This window comes from Neofelis nebulosa, chromosome 13 (genome assembly GCF_028018385.1).
Source record: "Neofelis nebulosa isolate mNeoNeb1 chromosome 13, mNeoNeb1.pri, whole genome shotgun sequence".
In the NCBI taxonomy this organism is placed as follows: domain Eukaryota; kingdom Metazoa; phylum Chordata; class Mammalia; order Carnivora; family Felidae; genus Neofelis; species Neofelis nebulosa.
This window is the reverse complement of record NC_080794.1, coordinates 10,070,671-10,083,157: the sequence shown is the minus strand read 5'-3', so window position 1 is coordinate 10,083,157 and position 12,487 is coordinate 10,070,671. Positions and strand designations below refer to the sequence as shown.

At 39.8% G+C, this 12,487-nt stretch overlaps 1 protein-coding gene across 4 annotated transcripts in view; it reads right to left on the bottom strand.

The window, feature by feature from the left end:
• The window catches only part of CHRM3 (cholinergic receptor muscarinic 3), a 522,291-nt gene that overhangs the window by 364,234 nt on the left and 145,570 nt on the right, over window positions 1-12,487 (bottom strand). For 3 of the 4 annotated variants that reach the window (XM_058698297.1, XM_058698294.1, XM_058698295.1), the window contains exon 2: window positions 9,052-9,160. The gene's annotated coding sequence lies outside the window, so the exon portion shown is untranslated. Of the gene's footprint in view, window positions 1-9,047; window positions 9,161-12,487 lie in introns of all 4 variants that reach the window. The other variant, XM_058698296.1, reaches the window with a different exon arrangement.

Here is a 12,487-nt window from a genome sequence, read left to right as displayed (position 1 = left end):
GCTCAGTCGGTTGAGCGTCCGACCTCGGCTCAGGTCATGATCTCACGGTTCATGGGTTCAGGTCCCACATCGGGCTCTGCGCTGACAGCTCAGAGCCTGGAACCTACTTTGGATTCTGTGTCTCCCTCTCTCTCTGCTCCTCCCCCACTCACGCTCTTTCTCTCTCTCTCTCTCTCAAAAATAAATAAACAGGGTGCCTGGGTGGCTCAGTTGGTTAAGCGTCCAACTTCAGCTCAGGTCATGATCCCACGGTTTGTGGGTTTGAGCCCTGTGTCGGGCTGTGTGCTAACAGCTCAGAGCCTGGAGCCTGCTTCAGATTCTGTGTCTCCCTTTCTCTCTGCTCCTCCCCCACTCATGCTCTGACTCTCTCTCTCTCTCAAGAAGAAATAAACATTAAAAATTTTTTAAAAAAATAAATAAACATTATAAACAAATAAATAAAATTATGCTTTGAAGAAAGTTTTTGCTGGTACAAAAAGCAACTGCTTTTATGTAAACTTAAATTCATTACTATTTGTATATACATATATTTAATGATCTATGTCACTATAGAAAAGGACTTTATATATATGTATACATACACACACACACACACACACACACACACACACTCTACTCTCGTCCTCCATGTCTCCTGCTCACCAGTGGCTACCTGGAAAAACTACGAGGACAAGGATTTTGTCTGTTGTTCACAGCGGCAGGCAGGGCCTGCTGCATAGAAGGAGGTCTAGAAATATTTGCTGAATGAATAAACAGAATACCTCAGTTCTCCAGCTTCAAATATTTAACATGTCATGTAGGGCATGATTTTCTTTCCAGATAGTTTAATCCCCTCGAATTTTAAATGACTTCAAAATATTATAATTATCTCCTTTATTTAAAAGCAAGTGTTTCTTCAAAACTCTCTCTGCTTCCCAGGCTTATTTTATTGTATTTTTTTAATTCCATTTAGGTGTTGCTTGCTGGGGTTAACAGATCCTCTGAGTGAGCATCTAAGGGACAGTAAAACACTGTTAATATCTCTCCATCAGAGAGAGAGAGGCAGCATATGACATGAATCCACAAAATTCTTTTCAAGCATAACTGAGCTGAAAAGAGGGAATTAATGTGAAAGCATTTGGTGAGGTGACTGGTGTACAGAAGACAGTTGTTGAGAATAAGAATTTTAGTCTGAATTTTGTGGGAGCAATTAATTATAGTATGAAACACATGCTGATTTCATGGCACTTACACTGACTGTTAATATGAAAAAAAAAAAGATATAAGGAAACATGTTGAATAAGGATGTCGTTGAACTTTGCGGATAAACTGTCCAGTCTTAAGAATGCATTTCTGATGCATTTTCCTGGAAGACACCTGCTTGTATCTGTTACTGAAGACATGACTGAAATAACTGCAGATTCTCATTTTTATTCATATCGGTTGCTGCAGAAGGATAGAAGGGGAAATCTTTAATTATAATTTTATAAGCTATTGATTCTCCAGGATATGAGAGAAGCAGGGCTCAAAACCCGAAGCACATTATATTTTCAACACTAATTTTATTTTAAAAATCAAATTAGTTTTCTAATTTCATAAGATATGATATGCCTCCATACATATGTGCCCCCCTGTAGGGATGAGGCTGTTACAAATTTAGGTTATGTAAGTATGGGTGTGAATCAGTGGGGTACAGGGTACAGTACTCATCTCCTTTGTGAAAGGAAGATGATGAGGCCATTGTTGCAGAGTTTTGTGAGGATGACACAATGATGTGACACAACATGAGACCAAAGCCTACTGCACAGTTACTAGCTCAGTACGTGGTAGCCATCACTGTCATTGCCAAGTTTCGCCACACGACTGTAAGTTCATTAGCTAAAAAGAATGTCAGGAAATAGTCACTAAGATAGCCGAATCTTCAAATACATAAAATAAAGACTTAAAAAGTTACCAGGAAACAATCTCGAAAATTTTCAAGAGCCTCTGGGAATAACAACAACAACAACAACAAAATAAAAACCCCTACTTCTTCCGATAATATGTTATTCTTGGCATACCTTGCTCTACTTACTGGAGCATACCAAAGCTTTAATATTGTGATTACCCGAGCCCTGTATTTCTACATTAGTCGTATATTTCTGCTTACGCAACTGGATGAATATTCATCACTCCTACATTAGTCCTGTATTTCTGTTTACACAACTGGATGAATATTCTTGATACATGATTCATTCAAACATTATCCCTTTTTGCCAGAAGCATGTCAATCTAAAATAGCTCATGCACTGAAAACTGTCAGCCCATTTTCCTCTCTGAAATACGTCTTTACTGGCTCAATGCCTTCCGCTTACCTATCTACAGCCATCTGTGAAAGCGGAATGGCTTAAGATACAGTGTGTCACAATTCTACGTTAGCCTGTAGTGACTCCTCTGTGTGAGACTGATGTACACGAAGTAACAAAAGATGAATGTCGAGTGTGAAAATACTAGTTTAGCGGATTTGATGGTCTTCCCTGTTAACATGGTACTATTCAAGTATAAATATTAAACTAAACAATTGTAAGTCCACTACTGTGTCGTATACGGCCACCAAAGTTAAGTTTCAGATAGAACTTCACGCGGCTACATCATGAGGGTTTCGTTTATTGACTTGGAGGGAATTTTTTGGTTTGGATGTTTTTCTCTGTATTTCTTCAAAAACAGCTCAAACCTATAGTAATGTTGACTTACACAATATATACGTTCCACCTTTCCCCATTCAGATTAATAGTAGGTATCTTCCATGGTTTCCATGGGTAAACTATGTTAAAATATCTTACACATTTTAATATATTTTATAATGAATTGAACAAAATCAATTTTAAATATATGTAATAATTACTATAATAAAACAAAACCTTAAGAACTCTTTAATGTTTTTTATATATTAGTAAACTATTAATTAATCTATTAATTCCTTAATTAATATATAAATAATTTCTTACATATTAACTTACATAGAAAAAATAATTTCCCTCTCAGTCAAGAAACGGTCAAATAATTCTCATTATTGTTGAAATGCTGTTCTAAAAATAATACGTTTGTTTTTAATTTTTTTTTTTTAACGTTTATTTTTGAGACAGAGAGAGACAGCATGAACGGGGGAGGGGCAGAGAGAGAGGGAGACACAGAATCTGAAACAGGCTCCAGGCTCTGAGCCATCAGCCCAGAGCCCGACGCGGGGCTCGAACTCACGGACCGCGAGATCGTGACCTGAGCTGAAGTCGGACGCTTAACCGACTAAGCCACCCAGGCGCCCCTAAAAATAATACATTTAAATGGTAAACCCATAAGGAAGTTAGTAGAATCAGTTTTACATTTTCAAAACTGTGTTCTGTTTTTCTAAAAGTGTTAAAAATGATACAAATCTCATAATATGTTAAAAGTTGCCAGTTTTCATTTTTCTGGTTATACTTTTTGCAGATCTATATATAACATACAATATTGTAATATATAATATAAAATTATATAATGTATAATATATTATAATATAATATAAAATTATATATATATATATATATATATATATATATATATACTTTTTAATGTTTTATTTTATTTTTTGAGAGACAGAGAGAGACAGAGCACGAGCAGGGGAGGGGCAGTGAGAAAGGGAGACACAGAATCCCAAGCAGGCTCGAGGCTCAGAGCCGTCAGCACAGAGCCCGATGTGGGGCTCGATCTCATGAATTGTGAGATCATGACCTGAGCTCAAGTCGGACGCTGAACCGACTGAGCCACTAGGTGCCCCTGCAGATTTATATTAATAACAATTTGAAGCAATATCTGTATTGAATAACATTTCGTAGAAATCTTTTGATGTGGCAAATGCAATTATTTCCTCTTCAGTCTGAGGACAGAGAGTGGTATTGTTTCTACCATTAATTTAATCAGGAATTAGTTGTTGAGCACTAGACCCTGGACATAAGAGACTGAGTAAGACGAGGAATGCCCTCAACAAGACTGCAACGGGACAGATGGATACTTGTTATAGACTGACTGTGGACCCCTCACCCAAAACTCAGACGTCACATGCAAATGTCCCATGTGGTGGCATGTGGAGGGGGGGCGGGGTCTTTGGGGAGGTGATTAAGTCATGAGGGTGAAGCCCTCATGAATGGTCTTATAGTTATACAAGAATACGTGGGAAACTTATAAAAGGTGCCCCAGAAAACTCCTTCGCCTCTTCCACCATGTGAGGACACGGAAAACATGGCTTTCTAAAGAGCAGACCCTTACCCTACATGAAGTCTGCTGGTGCCTTGATCTCAGAGTGCCCAGGCTCCAGAACAGTGAGGAAGAAATTTCTGTTGTTCATAAGTCACTCGGTTGATGGTGAAATGGAAGCCAAGTATTGCAGAAGAAGTGAAGAATGTGATCTCTCACTAAGGCGCGTCCGCAGTACAGAGGTGGAAGGACAGCAGGGGACGGTCACCTTTAAGAGGAGGATGGGGTAGCTTTCACAGACGGCAGCGAATGCCAAATGAGTCTGGAAGGAAGAACTGGAATTTGATGGACGGCGAGCACGAGGAGATGGCGACGGGCAGGTGAGACGGGGGTGCCTCCGGGTGGGCGGTCAGCGCAGAGGCTGAGATCTGAAGCCGACAAAAGAGAGGGGGCCTCATCCACGTCTGGGGGCGTCTGCGGCTCATCTGAGGCTACTTCTGGTCACTGGGCAGCAGACACTCGCTGTTCATGAGCTCCTCTTCCGCCTGTCCTGCCGCCCATCCGGCTCACCCGCAACCGCTCCGAGCTTCTCCCGCTCCCTCCCATGAGTGTGTTACGCTTACAGTCACAACCTCTTCTTGAAAGTCCCGCCAAGACAGATTTCATTTCACGTCTGTCTCCGAACGACAGCTGACTTTAGTTCTGGACGCCCCACCTCTTCCAAACTCTGGCCCTGTGACAGGGAATGAAATGTCTCTTCGTTTTCAGAGACACGATTTGATGAAGTATTAGAGTGATAACTGACTAGATCAGACCCCTTTAAAAGGACACTTCTAAAGCCACAAATCACTTTTGAGACAAACATCGCAAGTGCGCAATGGCTGCGGCAAGAAGGAGGGCGATGTGAGAATCCACTTGTTTGGATGAGCACGACGACTCTGCTTCTTTTTATTACATTCTAACTCCTAATACGAGACTTCAAAACGTGAATGGCAACCATACCGAAGGCCTGAAGTATGCAGCAATGCAGGGCCTTCCGGAAGGAGGTCAGAATGACCAAGGTCATCTCTCACCAAGGGCCCCAAGCAGGGACAGCCAAGCCTATGTCTGCATACGTGGACATAAGAATGCACTTCCCCGGGGCACCTGGGGGCGGGGGGGGGGGGGGCTCAGTTGCTTAAGCATCCGACTTCAGCTCAGGTCATGATCTCACAGTCTGTGAGTTTGAGCCCCGCATCGGGCTCTGTGCTGACAGCTCAGAGCCTGGAGCCTGCTTCGGATTCTGTGTCTCCCTCTCTCTCTGCCCTTCCCCCACTCACGCTCTGTCTCTCTCTGTCTCTCAGAAATGAATAAACATTAAAAAAAATGCACTTCCCAAACGTTTACACCCAAAAATCTCCTCTACAACAATGACTGTCCTCATCGTGGGCAAACTCTTAAAGGCTAACGCTATTGCAAAAATAAACAAGAAGAGTAACAGGCGTGTAGAAAGCAACTGTTGATAACATCACTATCTGAATTCTCAACAAGTCAGGTTAAATTTGCATGTGAAAGAGTCTCTGGGTGGTGATACTGAGGGACAGAGATGAAGTGACCAAGCACTGTCACTGTTCCAGATGGTTTATAATTAACACGTGATGGAAAGAGACTTGGTTTTCTGTTCTGAGTCGTACACAGCAGCCAGGCAATTGGCTCTTGGCTCAGATCACTGCCCCAGATTATCAGCATTTCCCACCTTGGGAACAAATAATGACTCATTTGAAATATACCACCCAGTACAAGCACTGAATTTTGTCCAATATGCTCCCAGAGGACAATACATTAAGTTTATTTATAACAAGAATAAGTATGCAATATGGTTTAGACGAAATGTTCATGGAAGTGAAAAAGCAAACCGTCCTCCACATCGTTTTGTGACATACATTCTGCATTTCCACCTCTTTTCTCCCCCCCCCACTTTTTTTTTTTAGAAAACAAATCATTTTAAATGTGGTAACAGTCCAATCTTTATAACAAAATAAACACTGAGTTGATATTCCCTGATAGGCTTAAAAAAGGCAACAGATTTTTTTTTTTAATCAGGATACCATATTTAAGTTATGTTTGCATTTTTTAATTTGAGTTAAGTTATTCGTTTGTCTTTTTTGAAATTCTGGATCTCACAAAGTAAATCATATAATTGGGCACATTTCTAAAAGTCCCCTAAATATAACATATGGCAAGAAGGACATTTTCAGAATCGGAGTATCTCTGATTTACATGACTTTAAAAATGCATTCTATAATAATTTGTGACTATATTTTCACAACTCTCGATTCAGGTGTTGGCTACCACTGCTTGCCAGATGTTGTGTTAAATCATCCTAACAAAAGCAGTATGGAGTATTTTTAAATTTTTTTTTTCTTTCTTTCTTTTTTTTTTTTTTTTTTTTTCCCAGAAACTGAGACTTCGAAAGGTTCAGTAACTACTTTAGCTTCCACCGTAACATAATGAATGGTTTTGGACTTAGGGCTTTCTGATTCCAAAATCTGTGGTGGTTACCATAATCCCTCACTCTGTCCAGTGAATAATAACCATAAATATTGATTAGTTACGAAGCATCACACAGCGCTCCTAAACACTTGACTCATGTAATCCACGCAAAACCCTATGAGATAATCCTGGGTGCTGATATACAGATGGACACAGAGATGCGGTAACCAAGCACTGTCACTGTTCCAAATGGGTTATAATTAACACGTGACAGAAAGAGACTTGGTTTTCTGTTCTGAGTCATACACAGCAGCCAGGCAATTGGCTCTTGGCTCAGATCACCGCCCCAGATTATCAGTATTTCCCATCTTGGGAACAAATGATGACTCATTTGAAATATACCACCCAGTACAAGCACTGAACTTTGTCCAATATGACCCCAATGGACAATACCTTAAGTTTATTTATAACAGGAATAAGTATACAATATGGTTTAGAGAAAATGATCGGGGGAAGTGAAAAGCAAACCGTCCTCCACATCGTTTTGTGACATACATTCTGCCTTTCCACCTCTTTTCTTACTTTCTCTCTCTCTCTTTTTTTAGAAAAAGAAATCAGTCTTATTATTAGACCCATTTTACAGATGGGCAAACTAAGGCACAGAGAGGTTAAAGGACCTGTCCAACAGTGCAAAGTTGGAAAATGAAACAACTGGGTTGGTTGCAACCCCATAAATCTGACTTTAGACAGCTCCTCCCCCTCAACTCCACCCCCCCTTAGGGACTATGCTACAATATTAGCAAGTGAATATATATTACCTGTTATTAAAGATTTTGTTTCACCTAAATGCAAACACTTTATTCATGTAATAAGCCATTGCCCCTTCAAAAATAATCATATCCAATTCCTGGAGAATAATCTGCAAACCAGTGTCATTGCATGGTCCCGGTTATATAACAACTTTTAAAATTTTAGTGAAAAAGTCTTTTTCCGTCTTACTAAATATATTCGTTAAGATTCTCATTTTCAATCTTTTAAACACACTAACTGTATTCCATTAGCAAAAAAGAATGGCTATATGAGGCACTGAAGAGGTTTCGGTAAAAAGGAATGTAATATAGTAAGCTAAATGAACAATATCTGGTTGAATTTCTCCATTATCTCTTAATGTCCTGAAATTAAACTGTATACAAAAAGCATCTAATGTATCTTTTCTCCTCTGAGTGTAAATACCCAAAAGTAGTCTAATAAAGTGTATCCAGGAGAACAGTGTAAATACCCAAAAGTAGTCTAATAAAGTGTATCCAGGAGAACAGAAGCAGACATCTAACACCCATAGTTGGTGGGGACTGGGGTGCACAGTATGTGTGAGAAACATGGTTGGTTGTTTTTTTTTTCATGTTTAATTTACACATAATTTTCTCAAATATGAGAAATTTATTTGGTTCATGAATTAAAGTTAAGTATGATTTTATCATTTATATTTTGGGTGAATAACACACAAAATATCAAACTGTATTGGCCAATTTAAAAAGCTGAGCACCAAATGTATGGAAATCCTGAATCACTAAATCGTAGACCTGAATTTAATATTACACTGTATGTTAACTAATTAGAATTGAAATTAAAAAAAAAAAACCTAAAGAAAAAGCAAAGTATGATCACAACTCTTGTCCAACTCCCTCCTTGAAATATTAATCAGCCACAGATAACATCATTTTTATGGGGTTTGTAGTTAAATAATAACTTCGCATTATTATCTCACTGGACCTATAAAGTAACCTTATGAATCAGGTAAAACAGAAATTCTCTCTCATTTTGCAGATGAGGAAACTGATGCCTGGAGACCTGAGGGTCTGGTCGGATGATCCAATTAAGGTTTTCTGACACAGTATAATTCCCTTTCCATGACACCATAAACATCACATGTCAATTACCACATGATACTTGTGTAAGTGGACACATTATCAGATATCTTGTTAGTTAAAACTGCAATAAAATTGAACCGTTTCAAAACATCACACTAGGTAAAATTTTCTAGGCTTTCACTGCCAGATTTATATGATGATATTAAAGAGCCAAAGGACAGTGAAAATTTCCAGTGACATTATTTTTACTCAGTTAAAAGAGAGGTAAAGTTCTATACTTCTAAACTCTGCTATAGGGATACATATACGCTTCCATACTAATATACGCACACATACACAACAGGTACATTTTAACCTGCTCTTTCATTTTGCAACTGGCTGCCACATAACCAGAATAAATCTAGCCATGTTCATAACCACAACACGAACACAAGTATTCTGCTTCTCTTTCATTATAAATGTAGACTCTGTTGACAATCTCCATATATAACCACGTAAACAATACTGAATAGAAAATACCTACTAGTGAAGAGGCTTAGTGGCATACATCACGACAGGCATGTTTATCGTTCTGTCGATCCACAGCTCACTGAGCGACTCATAACTGAAATGTGTGCCATCACTGTTCAGATCTAAAAAAGACACACAAAGAGATAACAACGTCAGTAAAGAGTATTTCGTATCATTCATATAAGAGTATGTTTCCAACCTCCAGCTTGAAAAAATGTTTGATGATACATCACACTTTTCTGATTTCTCCCACAATGCATAGTACAGCCACGGACACGCACTGTGCAGTCAATAAATAAGTCTGATTTAGTAGTAAGTTTAGCAGTAAATCGGTAGGACTTTACTGGAAGGCTATAAATTTATCAATAAAGAACAAAACAAACAAAAGGCAAATTTGACATCCTTGGATGTGGGTGGTTTTTTAGGGCCTATGTGCTAAACATTTATATCTTGCCTGTGTATGACATTTCTTTTAGTCCTCCTAACAAAGCTCCAACACAGGTAGTCTCCTCGTTTACAGCATTTAGGGTTCAGAATAGTACAGCAGCTGGCCCCAGACTCTGACCTCTAGAGCCATGTCCTTTCACTTATCATGGGCAACGTGTAGGAACACGTGTTGTCCTATGCTTAATTGTGCCCCCTACGTCCTACATTATGAGTGACAGGTGCCAAGAGATTCAAGGAAAGATGGGTCTCCTTGATCTCTGCCTCCCCTGGGGTTCTCGGGAGACAAACGTGGTCCTCTGCTCATCACTGTATGTAGACCTCCAAAGCGAGAGACCTCGTGTGGGGGTGCAGAGTCTGGCACATGTAAATATTTGCTGAGTAAACGAATGAATAGATGGCAACAAAAGTAGGAACTGGCATATATTTTTTGTCTGAGTTCACACTTTTGTTTGATCAACCCTTTCATTTACTTGCCGACATTACCTTCCTGTCTGCAACACAGTCTCGGGAGAAAAAAAAGCAGAATACATAATCTGAAACATCAAGTGAGCTAAGGTCAAATAGCCCTCATTCAAAGAATTACAAATTCATTAGGAGTCAGTTCAATTTGCCTCAATTGGAGAGGTTCCTGAAGAACAGCAAAAGGTCAATAACAAAGAAATTTTCCAGAGACGGAAAAAGAATTCGGCTTTCACTCCTGGATCAGATATCAGCCTGCTAACAGAACTTAACCACCTTCCCCTGCGGCCAGATCTCTTCATGCAGTCCTTCCCTTGCACAAAGACGGGGGCAAACAGAAATGGCTAAAGACCCTAGGAAGAAACTGCGTGACCACAAGGAACTAGGAAAAGCTGGAGAAGCTATAGAGAAAGAGCCACGTCAAAGACCCCGATGGTCAGACCCAATTTACCCCACTGAAGAAGCAGTGAGTGCTGTGGCTGACTGTCTGTCTAGAGCAGGGCCTGGTGAAATGCAGCCTGCCGCCTGTTTTTGAGCTAAGAATGGGTCTTACATTTTTAAATCACTGAAAGGAATCAAAAGAAGCATGCAGATTATTTGAAATTCAAATTTCGGAGTCTATAAATAAAGTTTTATTGGAACACAGCCACAGCCATTCATTTGCATATCGTCTCTGGCGGCTTGGGTGCCACAACGGCAGAGTCAAGAGGTTGTGACAAACAGCATGACTCACAACGTCTAAAATACAGACTATCTGACCTTTTATTGAAATGGTCGGCTGGCTTCTGATCTAAAGAATCGCTCTCCTTTGGGCGGGGATGATATTAGAGAAAGATGGGTGTTTTCAGGCAGACTAGAGGTAGAGGGTGGGAATCCAATCCTCGCAGAGGATGCAGAACCCCAGGGGCAATGCAACGGCTGCACTGAGTATGGCCAGGCTCCTCTGGGGACAGTGGGGCTTTTCCTTGGAGGAGGCACTGGAAAGGTTAGACTCAGCCACACTCAATCTGGCATACAGGTCGTGCCGATGACGATGGATGAAGAAATCCGGCCACCAGGATAAACGGGCCACGGTGTTCTCAACTGGCCATGTCTAAGGATGGATTAAGGGGAGACGGAAATAAACAGACAAAAAAGCATAAAGCCTGTAAACAAGAATCTGCTGTGATGAGCACCAGGTGTTGTACAGAAGTGTTGAATCACTAATCTGTACACCAGGAACTAATATTACACTGTATGTTACCTAACTGGAATTTAAATAAAAACTTTAAAAAAGTAAAACATAATTTAAAAATCCTATTTAAAAACCAAAAAAAAAAAAATCTGCTACAAAGCACAAGGAAACCATGCCGTCTTTATGAAGAGGAAACATTTACATCTGAAAGACACCAAAGAAAGTTAAAGTGTTGTAGAACATTCTTTGGACTCTCAGTGAAGTTTGAGACAACACAGAACAAAATCCCACAGTTCTTCGCAGAAATTAATTAAACATTAATTAATTAATTAATTAAACATTCTAGAACATTCTTTGGACTCTCAGTGAAGTTTGAGACAACACAGAACAAAATCCCACAGTTCTTCGCAGAAATTAATTAAACCCAAATAAATGAGAAGACATTTAAGTGGCTTCCCATTTAACTACTAATTGCATCTTGGTGAAGAAAAGAGAGGTTCTGATCTCAAAGACGTGGCCCTGAACACCAAATCCACCATATTCTTGCTGTATGACCTTGAACAACCTCATAATCAAAGTCTCATTTCCATTACCTCTGAAACAGGGTTATTTTGAAAGCTGTGAGACAAAATACGCCTAAAATGTCCAGGATATTGCCTGTTACATGGGAAGTATGATATTTACTAGCTTGCTACCTTCCCTCTGGTCTAGCCCTGTTCACCTTCCGACCCTCCTGTTCTAAAACTCATCCATCCACCATGACAATTAAGACCATAGGAAAATCGTTGCTGGACATGTAAGTCTCACCTGCCTTTGTATTTTCTGCTTTCTTTGCATAGACTATGCTTTCTAACATTGAATCTTTTCTCATCTCACTGGTAAACTGCTATTCACTTGAAAAAAATAAATTTTGTAACCATTCTTAATCCCTTGGGCAGAAATATACAGGCACAACCTTTTTGTGCAAAAATCTGTTATTATTAAGTCATAGTGTATTATCTGTTAACATCTGTCTTGCCCAGGACGCTGTATCTTGGTCATTTTCATTGGTAAGATATGATGCGATAGCAAAATGACCAACTATAGCCTCCTGGGAAACACAGACATATAAACACACATACACACACACACACACACACACACACACACACACACACACCATACCTTCCTGCCTGCCTATTACTGGCCTAGTGTTGGAGACCACATCCGAGTCATCTGACACTTATTGAATAGACAACACCTTCCTCATGCCAGCTGCAACCTGAGTGTAATGGCGACTTCAGAAATGTCTGGTGCCCAAACACTGGTTATTTGTTGAAAGAGTAAGTGAAGAATGAGTGCAGGAAGAATGCAACAGCAAACCTAGTAA